Genomic DNA, 18,402 nt, shown 5'->3' on the forward strand with positions numbered 1-18,402 from the left:
CGCTGGGAATTGAGGCCAGACTTGCATGCCAAATAGATATGGATCTTGTAGTTACCAGGTTTTCAGTAATCCATACAAAATTCACGTGTAAGCCTATGTTAGTGTGAATGACTTGATTTAAGTTATTTTTTTTATTTTTTTTTGGTGTGGTTCACTGTAAAAGGAAAACACTGCATATTTGTTGTGACGTTGCACTTTATTTTTTGTGTACTTGTTTCCTTATTTATGTAGCACTGTCCCCTTGAGGACTGCTGGATATTACACTCTCGGGTCCCCCTGGGTTACCGTTAGCAATACTGGCTTTCACAATTTAACACTTTACTTCTTGGCTCAGTCAATGATCAGTCCAGGGATCTGTAGTTGTTTTTGGTGTTTTATTTTAAATAGGGATGGGAGAAGGGAATAGTGGAATACTCCAAATTAACTATTCACAAGATGGAGGACTTTTTGTTCTCGATACAGCCAGGCTGTTGATTCACCCTGCTACTTAGGTGAATTTGGGTTTAAGTCTCTATCCAGACAATTTAATGAACTAAATTCTCTTCAGGACACTTTCCTAGTATCCTCTTTCTCGACCACTGACACCTGTCCTCTGACTATCCTACTCCAGGGTGGCCCCCCTCAGGTCAGGCCCCTTGACATGATCCCCTGTACTCACGATACTGTTTTTCTAGGGTCTCCAGTGTCTCCCCCTCAGTCAGCTTTCCTGGACCTTTGGGTTAAGCTCCGTTCCTCTGGCCCTCAGGACGACCTCCTGATGCCACGTGCCACTGCTATAGAGGAGGAGGCAGCCACCACCCTCCCTCCGGGACTCTGCTCACCAGCCAAAGACCCCACAGCACATGTGCTCCTGGCTTTTATACAGTATCCCAGAATGCACAGAGACAGCCAGTCCCTGCCAATCACCAGGACTGTATCAAAGCCTATGTACGCCTTCGTCAAATTTCCTAACACTGTCCAACATGCCTCCCTATTGGACCAGTGTGAAACACTCTCTAGACCCCATGAATCACACACTGAGCAGACCTCACTCACAGATCCTGCTCTCTGCTAGACAGAAAGCAATATAGATTTGCCTGCTGCTCCTCTGATAGGCAGACAGAGCCAAAAACTATACTCTCTAAGTAACACCTACCTAGGAGGGTGCTACATTTGATTAGAGTTTTATACTATAATGTCTGTTTATCTGGTAATATTTGAAAGTTAGATATTTATAGTTAAAGAGACACTATTCCTGACCCTATAGTGCTGGCATGCCCCCCTCCCCTCTCCCAGGTGGTTAAAGGTTTAATCTTAATCTTCCATTTTAATCCCCCGGCAAATTTGATGATTTCAGCCAATCCAATGCATTGCATTGCTCGGCATACCACCGCTCTGCGCCAATCAGCATCTCCTCAAAGAGATGCATCAAATCAATGCATCTCTAAGGGGAAATTTCAGCGCTTCAATGCCGGGCGAGGAAACTCTGAATGTCAGTGCTGGACAGCGTGCGTCTGAGTGACAGCCACTGGAGGTGTCCCTAGGCAACAATGTAAACCCCGCCTTTTCTCTGAAAAGGCAGTGAAATGCATTTAGGGACCTACTATAGACACCAGAACAACTTCATTAAGCTAAAGTTGTTCTGGTGACTATAGTGTCCCTTTAACAAAAATATTTGCAATTATTGTTTTTCATTTAGTAAGTGTACTATAAGCTGCAGTAACAAACAAAAGCTGGGGCTATAATCTTGTTTTCTTTTGTTGTGGCACTTTAATTGCAATAAGATATGTTATTTATATTATTATTATTATTATTATATCATTGCTTATGCTTTGGGAACAAAATAGGTATTGCACTCCATTTTGCAATGTTTACCATTATGCGGTTTAATAGTGTTTTTTTGTAGGGGATTTTTAAATATTATGTACATTTCATCTATAGACTTAACCACTTTACCACCGGAGGATTTTGCTGTCTTACGTCCAGACCACTTTTTGCAATTCGGCACTGTGCGAATTTAACTGACAATTGAGCGGTCGTGCGACGCTGTACCCAAACGAAATTTACGTCCTTTTTTCCCACAAACAGAGCTTTCTTTTGGTGGTATTTGATCACCTGTGCGATTTTTACCTTTTGCGCTATAAACAAAAAAAGAGCGTCAATTTTGAAAATAAAACAATATTTTTCAAATTTTTTTATATGAAATTCCCCCCCAAAAAAAATGTAAAAATCAAAATTTTTTTACATTTTTGGCCAATTTGTTTTCTGCTACCTATGTTTGATAAAAAAAATCACAATAAGCGTATTTTGATTGGTTTGCGCAAAAGTTATTGCGTTTACTAACTAAGGGAAAGATTTCTGTCATTTTTGGTGGGTTTTTTTTAACGAGTAATGGCGGCGATCTGCGATTTTTTTTGCGGGACTGCGACATTGCGGCGGACAGATCGGACCCTTGACTGACATTTTTGACACTTTTGGGGGTACCAGTGACATTACTACAGTAATCAGTGCTATAAATATGCACTGTTACTGTAAAAATGAGACTGGCAGGGAAGGGGTTAATTTTATTGGAGAGGGAGGGGTTAATGTATGCCTGGTGCTTACTGACATGTGTGGGGGGAGGTGACTGAGTGACACAGGGACAGATCGCATGTTCAGCTATGCTGAACCTTGCAATCTGTCACTGTCTGTCACTTAGGAGATCCGCCCGCTTTGTTTACACAAGCGGGCGGATCTCCAAACTCGATTCCCCGATGATCAGGGAAGAGCGGCGGTGATCACCGCCGCTCCTCCCCTGGCCCGACTCCCGCTGTGACCCACAAGGGGAGGAGTTCAGCGATGTAGGTCTACGTCGCTGGACGGGAACTAACCACTTTGCCGCAGTAGAGCTCGAGTGAGCGGTCAGCAAGTGGTTAAATTAGTATTATAAGGGGGCTAACCCTCCTTGGTAGTTTCTCATGAAAGCAGAGCTAAATCAACCCTTCTTACAGGACAAGCTAGCTCATTAGAGTTGGATCTTCATAATGCAAATTTCTGTCTATAGGTCATGTTAAAGGGACTCTCCAGCTTCCTTCTCAGAAGTAGAGATGGCCTTGCGGTTCGCGGCAAACCTTGCTCGTTCGACGATCATGCGAACATATGGCGATGTTCGCGACCGCCATATTCATTTACATTGTGAAGAACTTTGACCCATGACACATCCATCAGGTGGTACAGGACAGCCAATTGAGACATTTCAGTAGGCATGTAACGATATTACCGCTATCGCGGTATCGCGGTGTTTTGCATGGCCCGATACCGTCGTGGTGGGTGCACGGTATGGCCGCCTTCTACTTCTATATGTCTCGTCGGCTCAGTGGCTCCTGTCTGACTATGCTGTACACTACAGTGCTGCTTGCTTACTGGCCGAGCCGAGGCGAGCGGCTGCCAGTTGGTTAGAGCAGTGTGGGTGGGCGGGCCTGTGGGGCAGAGCCAGCGCATGAGAGCTTCCCTGAATCCCTGGCAGCCAGGCAGTGGTACCACGGCAAGACACAGACACCGGACCGCCGGTGAGTAATTAAATAATGTGAAAGAAATTTAAAAAAAACAGTGCACACTGACGCCACTCAAGTCATCATTCATGACATGCATTGTACTAGTAGTTTTTAGAGTAAGCAGAACAGTGCTAAGAAGAGAAGAGGTATCAGGTGCCGTGCTAGTGGGGGAGTGGACAAGAGCATGAGGCCCAAAATGTGGTGTCTTCTAATCTTAGAGAGAAGGAGTGACTGTACTGTATATATTTCAAAGTGATTTTTTATGTGTCTTACTGGCTTTACTTTCACATATTTGCAAACTTATTTCTTCAATGAAGCAGAGGCGTAACTAGAACCTTCAGGGCCCCGATGCAAGAAACCATGGAGGGCCACCTGGACCCTTGACTGGGGCCCTTCCCTTCAAGCCTGGGGTCTTCCAAGTGATCCTGGGGCCCTTTACTCTCGTTGCGCGGCCCTTTATTACGGGACCCCCCAAGTTCTGCAGTGGGCCCCCTTTCTGCCATCTTGGGGCCTCCCCACGGTGGTGGAGTGCCAGGGCCCGGTCGCAAGTGTGACCTTTGCGATCCTGGAAGTTCACCCACGGGTGTCAGTAGCTTTTATTTTTTGGTATTTTATATGTATAATTTATCATTTTATTTTATTTTTTTACAATGTCACTGACTATGACTCTGTCCAGTCAGAAAAGGAAGGAGCTGGTAAATTACATATTTACTGACCCCTTCCTGGTTCTCTATTGTAACACATCCCCTGCAGCAGCCGGCAGGAGAGGGAAGGGAGTACAGTAGGGGGGGGGGGGGGGGACGAGGGGAGCACACAGGGGACCAGAGAAAAGCAGAACACAAGTGAACTGGATAGGGGGAGTGGCGGGGGCAGCATACAGAGGAACCAATCTCCTCCATTTTCCCCCTGCAGCTACAGGAGGAAAAAGGAGGAAAGTGATTTCTCTACATGCTGCCCCCACCACCCCTTCAATCCAGGAGTACAGGGGAGCCGCACAGGCCCCCTGGATGATGGGGCCCGGTTGCAATTGCAACCCCTGTAGTTACGCCCCTGCCATGAAGAAATAAGTTTGCAAATATGTGAAAGCAAAGCCAGTAAGACACATAAAAAATCACTTTGAAATATCGCAATAAATATCGTACCGTGAGGTCAATATCGAAATTGTATCGTACCATGAGATTTTGATATTGTTACATCCCTACATTTCAGCACATGGACATACCCCCTACCTTATAAATAGACCTGATCTGGCTGCCATTTTACATTCTGCCATTTGTCAGTATAAGGAGAGGTTGCTGTGTGGAGCAGCGACAGACTGTCAGTGACACAAATCACTAGGTAATAGGTCCACAAAAGTCCTTTTAACCCTCCTCTTATGTTAGAATTCCGTTACTATCCATGATTTTTAGGGTCGGTTTTGACCCGTGTTTTAAATCAGCCATAAAATACCCTCTGAATAATTATTTATCATCAAATTTGTTTCTTACCTCTTGGTTACCTTGTTAGGCTTCTTTATCCTTGAAAAGATTGGTTTTAATATTTTTGGTGTGACCCCTTAGACCTTTCTTTTGATAGCATACCTCTCATTTTCAAATTTAAAAAATGGTAAAATAAAGTCAGCAACTCTGAAATGTATTTGTCCTATGTTTCTTCACTTTATTTAGAGAAGCAGACAAGCAGGAAAAGAGATAGGCCCCTCCCTAACTACAGCTCACAGGGTTGAGAGGGGATTGGCTGTCAGTGTTACTAAGCAGAGAGAGTGTTTAAAATCCTATATTATAACTGGGTCAGAATTGACCCTAACACCATGAACGTCTTAATTTTCACCACAGTATTTTATAATTTAGTGAAAAGGATTATTTTTCTATTACATTGTTCAAATAGAGGTTCCTGACAAAGTAAAAAAATCTTGATGCAATAAACAAATTTATGTGATACTTATAGACATTCAAAACCTGAAAACGGGTCGGTTCTGACCCTAACATAAGAGGAGGGTTAAGGACTGGTATAGGTGTACTATTGTTTGGTGTGCAGTATATAGGGGTGTAATACACTTATAATATACTTTCTAATATAGAAAGCATATTGTAGTGGATTTGTATTGTGCAGCATAGTGTAGGGAGAGGTTGCTGTGTGGAGCAGGGACAGACTGTTAGTGACACAAATTGCTAGCTAATAGGTCCACAAAAGTCTTTTGTCAGTGTAGGGAGAGGTTGCTGTGTGGAGCAGGGACAGACTGTATAGTGACACAAATCGCTAGCTAATAGGTCCACAAAAGTCCTTTTAAGGACTGGTATAGGTGTACTATTGTTTGGTGTGCAGTATATAGGGGTGTAATACACGTATAATATACTTTCTAATATAGAAAGTATAGTATTTTATAAGTATAGTAAATATATAGGCTGCGTTTTTTTTTTTCCATAATTTTTATTTTCCTTTTTACATACAAAATCAGACAAAAAATATAAAGCAGTGTTAATGCAGCCAATTACTTGGATCAAACACTCCAAGGCTTTGCGTAAATAGACAACGAAGAAAAAGAAAAAAAAAAAAAAAAAAAACAGAAGAAAAGGGGGGGGGGGGGGGAGTATTGGAGATTCAAGATTCAGCCTGAGCCTATCTAGGGCTGCGTTAACTCTGCTACATTACTGGGAAATTTATTTTATAACTGGTGTGATAGACCAGTGGCCCCCCAAAACGACAGATTGAAGCGGGGGTGTTATATACCTTCTTCCACATACACTGCACATCTCTAGAGACTTTTGTCACAGGGTCATTTAAAAAATGACAGGCAGAGGAAGAGGCAGGCCCTTCCGCGGGGGTGGTAGGGGTAGGGTAGGAGCACCAGGCTAGAGCCAAAGTGGGAAGTTGCAGAAGGTGCGTTCGATTACGTCAAAGGACGCACCAGATGTGGTTGAGTGGCTCACTCAGCCTTCCTCTTGTGCACCCTCCTCATCCTCTCTATCTGCACCATCTTCATTCTCTGCTATGTGCACCCGCAAAGACACCACCACCAACACCACCACCATATACCCTCTGCTTGAGTCACAGGAATTATTTTCCGATCCATCACAAGACATTTACGATGCGCAGCCATTCTTAGCATCGGATCAGGAAAAGGAGGTAGCAACAGCCGCCACTCAGCAGTCGGACGACAGCACCCAGATCAGCCCAAGGAGGTTGGTCCCCGCTGTTGCTGCTTACTCCAAGATCTCGATTGTAAGTGGTGGGGAAGGTGTCGTCGATGATTCAGAGGCAAAATTTCTGCAGTACCCAAATACACTATTTTGAAAGTATATTGTTATATAACCCCGCTTCAATCTGTCGTTTTGGGGGGCCACTGCTCTATCACACCAGTTATAATACTTTTTTCTAATTGCGTTTGTCACTCTTTGTAGTTGTAGCATCGCTGCAGAACCGCTCACCAGTCACAATGCTGCACAATACAAATCCACTATAATATGCTTTCTATATTAGAAAGTATATTATAAGTGTATTACACCCCTATATACTGCACACCAAACAATAGTACACCTATACCAGTCCTTAAAAGGACTTTTGTGGACCTATTAGCTAGCGATTTGGGTCACTAACAGTCTGTCCCTGCTCCACACAGCAATGTCTCCCTAAACTGACAATATTAGAAAGTAAATTATAAGTATATTACACCCCTATATACTGCACACCAAATAATAGTACACCTATACCAGTCCTTCAAAGTACTTTTAAGGACCTATTAGCTAGCGATTTGGGTCACTAACAGTCTGTCCCTGCTCCACACAGCAACATCTCACCTGGCACGTCGAATAGGTTCTGGGGATCTTGGGCGGCACAGCGGAAGAGATGGAGTAGGAGAAGGAGAAGAGGCAGGCCTGCATGCAATCCGTGGCTGTAAAACCAAATCTACATGGGTGCCACGGGTTACATGCTTGACGGCCGTCAGAAGGTTCACCCAGTGGGCAGTAAAAGTTATATACCTTCCCTGCCCGTGTTTGCTAGACCACGTGTCTGTGGTCAGATGTATCTTGCCACCGACACTGTGTAATTTTACACAGTGTCCAAATTTTATTGGTAAAAATGTGTATGAACCCTGACTAACATTTGAGATCTCTGAGTAGGCAGCAACATCGGGAACCAACCTCCTTGGGCTGATCTGGGTACTGTTGTCAGACTGCTGAGTGGTGGATGTTGCTACCTCCTCTTCCTGATCCGATGCCAAGAATTGCTGCGCATCGCAAATGTCTTGTGATGGATCGGAAAATAATTCCTGTTACTCAAGCGGAGGGTATATGGGGGTGGTGGTGTCTTTGCGGGTGCACACAGCAGAGAGTGAAATGGGTGCAGATAGAGAGGATGAGGAGGGTGCAGAAGAGGAAGGCTGAGTGAGCCACTCAACCAAGTCTGGTGCGTCCTTTGACGCAATCGAATGAACCTTCTGCAACTTCCCACTTTGGCTCTGGCCCGTGCTCCTACCCTACCCCTACCATCCCTGTGGAAGGGCCTGCCTCTTTCTCTGCCTGTCATTTTTTAAATGACCCTGTGATAAAATGACCAGTACTGGGTGGCAACGTACTTAGACCTCCGGTACAAACAAAAAATGGCAGAAATGTTACCACCATCACAGAGGGTGGTCAGAATGCAGCACTTCCAGGCCTTGCTTTGAGAAATGCTGCATTCTGCTTTTCCACTCACAGAGAAACAATTGCGGGTACCAATCCAACTGCGCCTGCAAGAAGAGGGCGGTTTGAAGATGTGTTGGTCACTTCTGATATGAGATCATTCTTTCAGCCGACCCATCCACAGCTGTCCTCCAGATCCAGCATCAGGGAACATCTAGACCGACAGGTGTCCAACTACATCGGGTTAACAGCTGATGTGGACACTCTGAGAAGTGATGAACCCCTGGACTACTAGGTGGGCAGGCTTGACCTCTGACCAGAGCTTGCACAATTTGCAATGGAACTGTTGGCTTGCCCCTCATCCAGTGTCCTGTCCGAAAGGACGTTCAGCGCAGCAGGGGGGATCGTAACCGATAAGCATACTCGCCTAGCTTACGACAGTGTTGACTACCTCACATTTATTAAAATGAATGAGGCATGGATCTCGGAGGAATTCAACACATGTGACCAGTAGACCATGTTTGATTCAAATTCCTCCTGCCAGCCCACAAATATCCACCACCACCCATAACAATTCATGGTCCCTGTCTTAGGTAAATACAGCGGCATAAAAGGCCTTTTATGTCCGTTGAATGCCTACTTTTTGGGGCCTGTAATGGCCGACACTTATTTATCCTGTGAATGCCCAATGTACCTTCAGCCACAGAATACAAAGTTCTTTTCTGTCAGGTGTATGCTTGTGGGCTAATTTTTGGGGCCTGTAATGGCCGGCCAACACTTACTTCTGTATCCTGTCAATGCCTAATGTACCCTCAGCCACAGAATACAAAGTTATTTGCTGTCAGGTGCACGCATGTTGGCTAATTTTTGGGGCCTGTAATGGCAGACACTTACTTCTGTATCCTGTCAATGCCTAATGTACCCTCAGCCACAGACTACAAAGTTATTTGCTGTCAGTTGAACGCCTGTTGGCTAATTTTTGGGGCCTGTACTGGCTGACACTTACTTCTTTATCCTGTGAATGCCTAATTTTTCAGACTGGAATTGAAAATCAATGGGTCTGTAAATGTTCCGCTAAATTGTGTAACGGATGCGGAGCCATTTTACAGACGTGTGAATGGACCCCATATGTATTTGACATGTATGTATGCTGTCAGTTCTGGCTGATTTAGAAAAAAAATAAAAATTTTATGGCAACTTTTCCAATAGCAATACTTCTGTGGTATGTCAGTGTCCATGTTGTGGGACTATGTGTGCACAGGTAGTATTTTGTGGCTGCAAATATGACCTGGAGGATTTTCATGTTCGCCTGCGAAACCAGCGTGGATTGGCTGGGGAAACGTGTCATTCCGCTTAGCAGCAATCAGGGTTCCCGGTTTTGAGCATGCCCAGTAGCCGTGGTAACCGCAAGCCGAGGTTCACGCTGGAGTGAAGGCTTGCAGCTGAAACCCGCCCCCTCCCCTACACGCTCGCAGAAGCATGGTAGGCAGCGAGGACACGCCAGGTTGGGCAGCTGATACTGTTACCGGCAAACAGGATACCCTGGACCCCAAAGTAAACGGCATTCGGAGAAAAAACTACTGTCATCTAGGAGGTATTGTTGCCCTTTTCTCCGCACATAGAGACATTGTGCTCTTTACAACTAGTATTCAATATATCCTCCTTTGCATTGGACTGCCTTTACCTGTCAGTCTCTCTAACCGCTCACGCTGGCACACTTGCACCTGATAGCCCAATGATATCTGCATATCTCACAGAGACTGTTACTCCTATCTTTGAATCTTTAATCGATTCATTCACCGGGATCCAGGCTTCCTTTAATCATGGGGAATTATCAAATGCTAATATAACCGAGAATATATGGTCTGCTCAGTAGATGGGCTCTCCACATTTAAGATCATTACATTTATTGTTTTATATATCCCCATATATCTGTTTGCTGCAGTAACCCGCTAGTTTTTATCCTATGTGTTTTTTATTCAAAGTGTGGTCTGTACTGTGAGTCACGTTGGTCAGAATTTGCCAATTAATAAAGTTTAACTTTTTCCATGATTGTGTGTCCTTAGGTGACCTTTTTGAGGAGAACTCTGGCTCTCCTCTAATTTTTTGGTACATACATATACAGTCAGGTCCATAAATATTGGGACATCGACACAATTCTAATCTTTTTTCTTTTTGGCTCTATACACCACCACAATGGATTTGAAAGGAAACAAACAAGATGTGCTTTAACTGCAGATTTTCTTTGATTTAAGCTTTAATTTGAGGGTATTTACATCCAAATCAGGTGAACGGTGTAGGAATTACAACAGTTTGTATATGTGCCTCCCACTTTTTAAGGGACCAAAAGTAATGGGACAGATTAACAATCATAAATCAAACTTTCACTTTTTAATACTTGGTTGCAAATCCTTTGCAGTCAATTACAGCCTGAAGTCTGGAACACATAGACATCACCAGACGCTGGGTTTCATCCCTGGTGATGCTCTGCCAGGCCTCTACTGCAACTGTCTTCAGTTCCTGCTTGTTCTTGGGGCATTTTCCCTTCAGTTTTGTCTTCAGCAAGTGAAATGCATGCTCAATCGGATTCAGGTCAGGTGATTGACTTGGCCATTGCATAACATTCCACATCTTTCCCTTAAAAAACTCTTTGGTTGCATTCGCAGTATGCTTCGGGTCATTGTCCATCTGCACTGTGAAGCGCCGTCCAATGAGTTCTGAAGCATTTGGCTGAATATGAGCAGATAATATTGCCCGAAACACTTCAGAATTCATCCTGCTGCATTTGTTAGCAGTCACATCATCAATAAATACAAGAGAACCAGTTCCATTGGCAGCCATACAGGCCCACGCCATGACACTACCACCACCATGCTTCACTGATGAGGTGGTATACTTTGGATCAAGAGCAGTTCCTTTACTTCTCCATACTCTACTCTTCCCATCACTCTGGTACAAGTTGGTCTTGGTCTCATCTGTCCATAGGATGTTGTTCCAGAACTGTGAAGGCTTTTTTAGATGTTATTTGACAAACTCTAATCTGGCCTTTCTGTTTTTATAGGCTGACCAATGGTTTACATCTTGGGGTGAACCCTCTGTATTCACTCTGGTGAAGTCTTCTCTTGATTGTTGACTTTGACACACATATACCTACCTCCTGGAGAGTGTTCTTGATCTGGCCAACTGTTGTGAAGGGTGTTTTCTTCACCAGGGAAAGAATTCTTCAGTCATCCACCACAGTTGTTTTCCGTGCTCTTTCGGGTCTTTTGGTGTTGCTGAGCTCACTGGTGCGTTCTTTCTTTTTAAGGATGTTCCAAACAGTTGGTTTGGCCACACCTAATGTTTTTGCTATCTCTCTGATGGGTTTGTTTTGTTTTTTCAGCCTAATGATGGCTTGCTTCACTGATAGTGACAGCTCTTTGGATATCATATTGAGAGTTGACAGCAACAGATTCCAAATGCAAATAGCACACTTGAAATTAACTCTGGACCGTTTATCTGCTCCTTATAAATGGGATAATGAGGGAATAACACACACCTGGCCATGGAACAGCTGAGCAGCCAATTGTCCCATGACTTTTGGTCCCTTAAAAAGTGGGAGGCACATATACAAACTGTTGTAATTCCTACACCTTTCACCTGATTTGGATGTAAATACCCTCAAATTAAAGCTGAAAGTCTGCAGTTAAAGTACATCATGTTTGTTTCAATTCAAATCCATTGTGATGGTGTATAGAGCCAAAAAGATTAGAATTGTGTTGATGTCCCAATATTTATGGACCTGACTGTATATAATTGCATTTTATAGTTGGCCCCCCTACTTTTGTTCCTTCCCCCCATGTGCCCCCCTAAAAATGAAGGCTGGAGACGCCACTAACTGTACGCCTTTTTTTTTTTTTAATTTGGTGTGGGATTCCCCTTAAAATCCATACCAGACTGGGGGGGGGGGGGGGACCTACACCATTTTTTTTATCTGTATTGCCATGAGCAAATTTACATGACATTTTTTCCTTTAGAAATGTCAGTATTGCTGCAACAGGCTACATACATTATACAGATGCGCCCCTTTACAGGCACATTAAGAGGACACCTGTCAAGGTGCCAGGAAACCAGACCACATGAAGATGCAAGTAAAATAAAGCAGTTTATTATATATAGCAACAACAATAAACGCACAGCAAGAGCGAGGAGCGAAATCAGGAACAGCCGGGGTCAAGTCCAGAGCGGGTAGTCATCCAAGCCGGGATCGAATCTAGAAGCGGATAGTCATCCAAGCTGGGGTCGTGTACAGGGTGCGGGTCGTCTGCCGATACGGACGCAGAGACGCTGGCCTCATTTACATGGGGCATATGCACCTGTGCCCCGTATGTGGGCCGTGTTTAAACACATGGGGTTACACAGGTGTATCATGTATCCCTGTGCAGGCAGTCTCATTGCTGTGAATTGGGATGCAGCAGTTACATACACAGTCGCTGCTCCCAATGTGACATCCATACCACCCATCCACACCCACAAGGATGTCACATTAGGAACAGCAGCTGTGTCTGTACAGCTGTTGCATCCTTCTTTTAAAATGTGCTGAGGGAGGTACAGAGGATGCAGAGAGAGAGTGTGTGTGTGTGTGTGTGTGGGGGGGGGGGGGGGGGCTGCAGAGGTATCTTGAGGAGTGTAAAGTGAAGAGATGTCCTAGGCAGGGCCAGTCCTACCATGAGTCCTGCTGGGTCTATTGGAACCAGGCGGAACTTTGGGAGGGGTGGCAAATTGATGCTGAGGTTTTTTTTCCAGCAGTTTTGTGTGTCATCCAGGGGCGGCTGCTCTGCTGCCATGTAAAAAGGCCGCCTTGCTGCCCTTAACAGGGCTAGCATACCCCTAGCCCGTCCCTTAACTACCATAGCCCCGTATACTGCCCTAGCAGTGCGGGTCGTCTGCCGATGCGGACGCAGAGACGCTGGCCTCATTTACATGGGGCATATGCACCCGTGCCCCGTATGTGGGCCGTGTTTAAACACATGGGGTTACACAGGTGTATCGTGTATCCCTGTGCAGGCAGTCTCATTGCTGTGATTTGGGATGCAGCAGTTACATACACAGTCGCTGCTCCCAATGTGACATCCATACCACCCATCCACACCCACAAGGATGTCACATTAGGAACAGCAGCTGTGTCTGTACAGCTGTTGCATCCTGTTTGGCTGGAAATGTAAAATGTGCTGAGGGAGGTACAGAGGATGCAGAGAGAGAGTGTGTGTGTGGGGGGGTTGCAGAGGTATCCTGAGGAGTGTAAAGTGAAGAGATGTCCTAGGCAGGGCCAGTCCTACCATGAGTCCTGCTGGGTCCATTGGAACCAGGCAGAACTTTGGGAGGGGTGGCAAATTGATGCCCAAGTTTTTTTTCCAGCAGTTTTGTGTGTCATCCAGGGGCGGCTGCTCTGCTGCCCTGTAAAAAGGCCGCCTTGCTGCCCTTAACGACGCTGGCCTCATTTACATGGGGAATATGCACCCGTGCCCCGTATGTGGGCCGTGTTTAAACACATGGGGTTACACAGGTGTATCGTGTATCCCTGTGCAGGCAGTCTCATTGCTGTGATTTGGGATGCAGCAGTTACATACACAGTCGCTGCTCCCAATGTGACATCCATACCACCCATCCACACCCACAAGGATGTCACATTAGGAACAGCAGCTGTGTCTGTACAGCTGTTGCATCCTGTTTGGCTGGAAATGTAAAATGTGCTGAGGGAGGTACAGAGGATGCAGAGAGAGAGTGTGTGTGTGTGTGTGTGTGTGTGTGGGGGGGGGGGGGGGTTGCAGAGGTATCCTGAGGAGTGTAAAGTGAAGAGATGTCCTAGGCAGGGCCAGTCCTACCATGAGTCCTGCTGGGTCCATTGGAACCAGGCGGAACTTTGGGAGGGGTGGCAAATTGATGCCCAAGTTTTTTTTCCAGCAGTTTTGTGTGTCATCCAGGGGCGGCTGCTCTGCTGCCCTGTAAAAAGGCCGCCTTGCTGCCCTTAACACGGCTAGCATACCCCTAGCCCGTCCCTTAACTACCATAGCCCCGTATACTGCCCTAGCAGTGCGGGTCGTCTGCCGATGCAGACGCAAAGACGCTGGCCTCATATACATGGGGCATATGCACCCGTGTCCCGTATGTGGGCCGTGTTTAAACACATGGGGTTACACAGGTGTATCGTGTATCCCTGTGCAGGCAGTCTCATTGCTGTAAATTGGGATGCAGCAGTTACATACACAGTCGCTGCTCCCAATGTGACATCCATACCACCCATCCACACCCACAAGGATGTCACATTAGGAACTGCAGCTGTGTCTGTACAGCTGTTGCATCCTGTTTGGCTGGAAATGTAAAATGTGCTGAGGGAGGTACAGAGGATGCAGAGAGAGTGTGTGTGTGTGTGTGTGTGTGTGTGTGTGTGTGTGGGGGGTTGCAGAGGTATCCTGAGGAGTGTAAAGTGAAGAGATGTCCTAGGCAGGGCCAGTCCTACCATGAGTCCTGCTGGGTCCATTGGAACAAGGCGGAACTTTGGGAGGGGTGGCAAATTGATGCCCAAGTTTTTTTTCCAGCAGTTTTGTGTGTCATCCAGGAGCGGCTGCTCTGCTGCCCTGTAAAAAGGCCGCCTTGCTGCCCTTAACACGGCTAGCATACCCCTAGCCCGTCCCTTAACTACCATAGCCCCGTATACTGCCCTAGCAGTGCGGGTCGTCTGCCGATGCAGACGCAGAGACGCTGGCCTCATTTACATGGGGCATATGCACCCGTGCCCCGTATGTGGGCCGTGTTTAAACACATGGGGTTACACAGGTGTATCGTGTATCCCTGTGCAGGCAGTCTCATTGCTGTGAATTGGGATGCAGCAGTTACATACACAGTCGCTGCTCCCAATGTGACATCCATACCACCCATCCACACCCACAAGGATGTCACATTAGGAACAGCAGCTGTGTCTGTACAGCTGTTGCATCCTGTTTGGCTGGAAATGTAAAATGTGCTGAGGGAGGTACAGAGGATGCAGAGAGAGAGTGTGTGTGTGGGGGGGTTGCAGAGGTATCCTGAGGAGTGTAAAGTGAAGAGATGTCCTAGGCAGGGCCAGTCCTACCATGAGTCCTGCTGGGTCCATTGGAACCAGGCAGAACTTTGGGAGGGGTGGCAAATTGATGCCCAAGTTTTTTTTCCAGCAGTTTTGTGTGTCATCCAGGGGCGGCTGCTCTGCTGCCCTGTAAAAAGGCCGCCTTGCTGCCCTTAACGACGCTGGCCTCATTTACATGGGGCATATGCACCCGTGCCCCGTATGTGGGCCGTGTTTAAACACATGGGGTTACACAGGTGTATCGTGTATCCCTGTGCAGGCAGTCTCATTGCTGTGATTTGGGATGCAGCAGTTACATACACAGTCGCTGCTCCCAATGTGACATCCATACCACCCATCCACACCCACAAGGATGTCACATTAGGAACAGCAGCTGTGTCTGTACAGCTGTTGCATCCTGTTTGGCTGGAAATGTAAAATGTGCTGAGGGAGGTACAGAGGATGCAGAGAGAGAGTGTGTGTGTGTGTGTGTGTGTGTGGGGGGGGGGGGGGGGGGTTGCAGAGGTATCCTGAGGAGTGTAAAGTGAAGAGATGTCCTAGTGTCCTAGGCAGGGCCAGTCCTACCATGAGTCCTGCTGGGTCCATTGGAACCAGGCGGAACTTTGGGAGGGGTGGCAAATTGATGCCCAAGTTTTTTTTCCAGCAGTTTTGTGTGTCATCCAGGGGCGGCTGCTCTGCTGCCCTGTAAAAAGGCCGCCTTGCTGCCCTTAACACGGCTAGCATACCCCTAGCCCGTCCCTTAACTACCATAGCCCCGTATACTGCCCTAGCAGTGCGGGTCGTCTGCCGATGCAGACGCAAAGACGCTGGCCTCATATACATGGGGCATATGCACCCGTGTCCCGTATGTGGGCCGTGTTTAAACACATGGGGTTACACAGGTGTATCGTGTATCCCTGTGCAGGCAGTCTCATTGCTGTAAATTGGGATGCAGCAGTTACATACACAGTCGCTGCTCCCAATGTGACATCCATACCACCCATCCACACCCACAAGGATGTCACATTAGGAACTGCAGCTGTGTCTGTACAGCTGTTGCATCCTGTTTGGCTGGAAATGTAAAATGTGCTGAGGGAGGTACAGAGGATGCAGAGAGAGTGTGTGTGTGTGTGTGTGTGTGTGTGTGTGTGTGTGGGGGGTTGCAGAGGTATCCTGAGGAGTGTAAAGTGAAGAGATGTCCTAGGCAGGGCCAGTCCTACCATGAGTCCTGCTGGGTCCATTGGAACAAGGCGGAACTTTGGGAGGGGTGGCAAATTGATGCCCAAGTTTTTTTTCCAGCAGTTTTGTGTGTCATCCAGGAGCGGCTGCTCTGCTGCCCTGTAAAAAGGCCGCCTTGCTGCCCTTAACACGGCTAGCATACCCCTAGCCCGTCCCTTAACTACCATAGCCCCGTATACTGCCCTAGCAGTGCGGGTCGTCTGCCGATGCAGACGCAGAGACGCTGGCCTCATTTACATGGGGCATATGCACCCGTGCCCCGTATGTGGGCCGTGTTTAAACACATGGGGTTACACAGGTGTATCGTGTATCCCTGTGCAGGCAGTCTCATTGCTGTGAATTGGGATGCAGCAGTTACATACACAGTCGCTGCTCCCAATGTGACATCCATACCACCCATCCACACCCACAAGGATGTCACATTAGGAACAGCAGCTGTGTCTGTACAGCTGTTGCATCCTTCTTTTAAAATGTGCTGAGGGAGGTACAGAGGATGCAGAGAGAGAGTGTGTGTGTGTGTGTGTGTGTGGGGGGGGGGGGGGGGCTGCAGAGGTATCTTGAGGAGTGTAAAGTGAAGAGATGTCCTAGGCAGGGCCAGTCCTACCCTGAGTCCTGCTGGGTCTATTGGAACCAGGCGGAACTTTGGGAGGGGTGGCAAATTGATGCTGAGGTTTTTTTTCCAGCAGTTTTGTGTGTCATCCAGGGGCGGCTGCTCTGCTGCCATGTAAAAAGGCCGCCTTGCTGCCCTTAACAGGGCTAGCATAACCCTAGCCCGTCCCTTAACTACCATAGCCCCGTATACTGCCCTAGCAGTGCGGGTCGTCTGCCGATGCGGACGCAGAGACGCTGGCCTCATTTACATGGGGCATATGCACCCGTGCCCCGTATGTGGGCCGTGTTTAAACACATGGGGTTACACAGGTGTATCGTGTATCCCTGTGCAGGCAGTCTCATTGCTGTGATTTGGGATGCAGCAGTTACATACACAGTCGCTGCTCCCAATGTGACATCCATACCACCCATCCACACCCACAAGGATGTCACATTAGGAACAGCAGCTGTGTCTGTACAGCTGTTGCATCCTGTTTGGCTGGAAATGTAAAATGTGCTGAGGGAGGTACAGAGGATGCAGAGAGAGAGTGTGTGTGTGGGGGGGTTGCAGAGGTATCCTGAGGAGTGTAAAGTGAAGAGATGTCCTAGGCAGGGCCAGTCCTACCATGAGTCCTGCTGGGTCCATTGGAACCAGGCGGAACTTTGGGAGGGGTGGCAAATTGATGCCCAAGTTTTTTTTCCAGCAGTTTTGTGTGTCATCCAGGGGCGGCTGCTCTGCTGCCCTGTAAAAAGGCCGCCTTGCTGCCCTTAACACGGCTAGCATACCCCTAGCCCGTCCCTTAACTACCATAGCCCCGTATACTGCCCTAGCAGTGCGGGTCGTCTGCCGATGCAGACGCAAAGACGCTGGCCTCATATACATGGGGCATATGCACCCGTGTCCCGTATGTGGGCCGTGTTTAAACACATGGGGTTACACAGGTGTATCGTGTATCCCTGTGCAGGCAGTCTCATTGCTGTAAATTGGGATGCAGCAGTTACATACACAGTCGCTGCTCCCAATGTGACATCCATACCACCCATCCACACCCACAAGGATGTCACATTAGGAACTGCAGCTGTGTCTGTACAGCTGTTGCATCCTGTTTGGCTGGAAATGTAAAATGTGCTGAGGGAGGTACAGAGGATGCAGAGAGAGTGTGTGTGTGTGTGTGTGTGTGTGTGTGGGGGGTTGCAGAGGTATCCTGAGGAGTGTAAAGTGAAGAGATGTCCTAGGCAGGGCCAGTCCTACCATGAGTCCTGCTGGGTCCATTGGAACAAGGCGGAACTTTGGGAGGGGTGGCAAATTGATGCCCAAGTTTTTTTTCCAGCAGTTTTGTGTGTCATCCAGGAGCGGCTG

This window comes from Pelophylax lessonae (genome assembly GCF_965119305.1).
Source record: "Pelophylax lessonae genome assembly, chromosome: 12".
Taxonomy (NCBI): domain Eukaryota; kingdom Metazoa; phylum Chordata; class Amphibia; order Anura; family Ranidae; genus Pelophylax; species Pelophylax lessonae.